Below are 3,011 nucleotides of genomic sequence, written 5' to 3'. Positions count from 1 at the left end.
ACCAAGGTAAAAACAACCACATTTGGCAAAGCATTAGGTTTAGGAGTCCAGGCATAGGATGTATCAAAACTACTTAAGGTTTCTAGCTTGTAGCCATTGTTGGAGTCTGGGAATACAGGAGGATCTGTAAGTACCAGAAAAATAAATTTGGTTTTAGACATACTGCATAAGAGAAGACCTAGAAACTTTCAGTAGCAACATCTAACAGATAGTTGAAAATACGGGTGGGAGTTTAAGGAGAATGGTAGGGGCTGGGAATTAGGTGTTAGAGCCAAATGAATAGATGCATTACCTAGTGAGTAAGAAGAGAGACAGTGGAAAGTGAGTACCGGCAAAAAGGAAAAGGAGCTCTTGAAGGAAGTTGGAAAACAGTGTTCACCGAAGGAGGAGCATAATGGAATAGTTCTTTCCTCTGACCCTTCATTCTACCACTTGGGACATTTATTACTGCAAAGGTTTGTAGGTCTAGTCCAGTGAGACAGAATCCATGCTCACCAAGTTAGTCAAAGCAGATTTGTTACTGACAGATAAACAGAAAAAAAAAGAAAAAAGAAAAAAAGGAAACCAAGGATTTGGTCCAGCAAGGCTCAATACAACTTTCTAGTTGTCTGCCCGTGTTCCGTGTCACTCTGCAGCTGGGAGACCCTGCAATCACCCTGCCATGGGTTTTATACCCTGAGCATTTCTGGGCTCACCGAACACAAGGATTCCAGAACATCCTGTTCTAGTAGGAACAAGGGCAAAGTTTGGGTTGTTCTGGACAGTTCCTCTTCATCCCAGGACACTGCATTCTGTAAGTGACAAGGGAGAAAGCTGGGTTGGCCAACACTGTCCGGATACCTGTCCTCCTAGATTAGCATGCACTACTTTTTTGAGAACTATTTGTTGATATCTCTCTCTTAACCAACTGCATTTCCACTGTATAACTCCTCTAGCATGGAGCCTTGAACACACCTGCCATTCAATGCACGTTGAGTAAATTAATGAAAAGAACTACGAAACAAAAAGGACATTAGAGAGAATTGCTAAGCCACGTAGGATAAACTGAGAAAATGGTCTGCTAGAAATGTCTAAAGAGAAACATCAGGCCCAGCTAGAAAACTGTGGGGTTGGGGTACAGACACCCCAGGGAGGCATCAATAAAGATGGGGACAAACAACAACTAATGCAATTCTCCAGCAGGCTGTCAGAGTCTGCTGGAACGATGGTGTCAGCAGGTGGCCACGAGCCAATGAATTGCCTTTTAATCACTTGTGTAGTGTAGATCCTTGCAGGGAGGCTCCCTTAGAGAGGAACTAAGGCTCCTCCTTCTGAGTCTGCCCACCTGGTGAGATCATTGATTGCCCAGAGTACTGACTCATTATCACCAATGAAGATGGAATGGTATCCAACTCACCAGGAAACTTAAATTCCTACTTTTGATTTCACCCTTGTGAACAAGAAGATTATTAGATTCTTGGTCAATGTAACAATTTACTCACCCTCTATTTCCCTTGCCTGTTCTGTTACCGATTGATGCCCTTCTCATTTTACAGTCATTGTCTGGCACTTTAGAAAGCAGATATGAAGATAAAGAAACTTTATAGCCGGGCGCATTTGCTCAAGCCTGTAATCCCAGCACTTTGGGAGGCCGAGACGGGCGGATCACGAGGTCAGGAGATCGAGACCATCCTGGCTAACACCGTGAAACCCCGTCTCTACTAAAAAATACAAAAAAACTAGCCGGGCGAGGTGGCGGGCGCCTGTAGTCCCAGCTACTCGGGAGGCTGAGGCAGGAGAATGGCGTAAACCCGGGAGGCGGAGCTTGCAGTGAGCTGAGATCCGGCCATTGCACTCTAGCCCGGGCAACAGAGCGAGACTCCGTCTCAAAAAAAAAAAAAAAAAAGAAACTTTATGTTACATCATTTTATATTCTTGGTTTCATAATTTAAAACAGCGTTTTAAAGTAGGGATTTTATATTTGTTGGTTGCCAGCTTTCTGCACTGTTGCATTGTTCAAAGGTTAACTTTTGGTACTTTTAAAAATTATTATAATTTATTTAACAATCTAGGAAGTTCACAGTCATCAGCAATTCTGGTGCAATCTGAGGTGCAGTTGCGAATCTGAGAATCTCTGTGGAGCTGTTAGTGTAGTGAACCTTGTATGTAAAATATATTCGTACTTTTTTTTTTTTTTAAAGACAAGGTCTTGCTCTGTTACCCACTCTAGAGTGCAGTGTTGTGATCATAGTTCACTGCAACCTTGAATTCCTGGGCTCAAGGGATACTTCCACCTCGGCCTCCTAAGTAGCTGGGACTACAGGTGTATGCCACTGCACCCAGCTGATTTTTAATGTTTTTTGGAGAGACGGGGTCTCACTCTGTGGCCCAGGCTGGTCTTGAACTAGGCTCAAGCAATCCTCCCACCTAGGTCTCCCAGACTGCTGTGATTATAGGCTTGAGCCAGAGCATGCAGCTTACGTGCATACTTTTGATAGCACTTGTGAAGAGATTTCTCTAAAACCGACCTCACTGATTTCATTTTCAGCAAACTGATCTGGTTCACTCAACATAGCCTTTATTGTTATTGATGTTACTGCGTATTCTCTTTATACAATAACTTTGTGACCAACAGACGATATCAATTTGACATACATGGCATCAAGGCCTTCACGGTCACCATAGGTTTTTTTCCTTCCATCTATGTGTTCTTATGAAATTCTACATTGCATCACCAGGAACGTTAGTAGTCAGCCCCACAGCCACTGCAGCTGCGTCCATGTGCACTGCCACAACCGCTACTCCAGGGCTGCCCCTATACTCCCAGCTGACTGCCGCCGTAGGTTCCTGACTGGGTGCTTTATCCTTCATGTCTGCCACATTAAAGCCATAGGAGCCAGGGGTGGGCCTGACACATTCAGGTGACATAGTCTGCCTTGGATGAGAAATAACAAATTCCCCATTTTATTCTTCTAGCAAAGGAGCAGTAATAAATTACCTTTTTAAACATTCTTTATTTAATACTCATGATC

At 43.6% G+C, this 3,011-nt stretch overlaps 1 pseudogene; it reads right to left on the bottom strand.

The window, feature by feature from the left end:
- Nucleotides 1–2,039: 2,039 nt before the first annotated feature.
- Nucleotides 2,040–2,678, bottom strand: LOC108528035 (transcription elongation factor B polypeptide 1-like; annotated as a pseudogene).
- Between the last annotated feature and the right edge of the window lie 333 nt (nucleotides 2,679–3,011).

This window comes from Rhinopithecus bieti, unplaced genomic scaffold, assembly GCF_001698545.2.
Source record: "Rhinopithecus bieti isolate Rb0 unplaced genomic scaffold, ASM169854v2 scaffold_3040, whole genome shotgun sequence".
Lineage (NCBI taxonomy): Eukaryota > Metazoa > Chordata > Mammalia > Primates > Cercopithecidae > Rhinopithecus > Rhinopithecus bieti.
The sequence above is the reverse complement of the archived record's forward strand: the minus strand, read 5'-3'. Positions and strand labels throughout refer to the sequence as shown.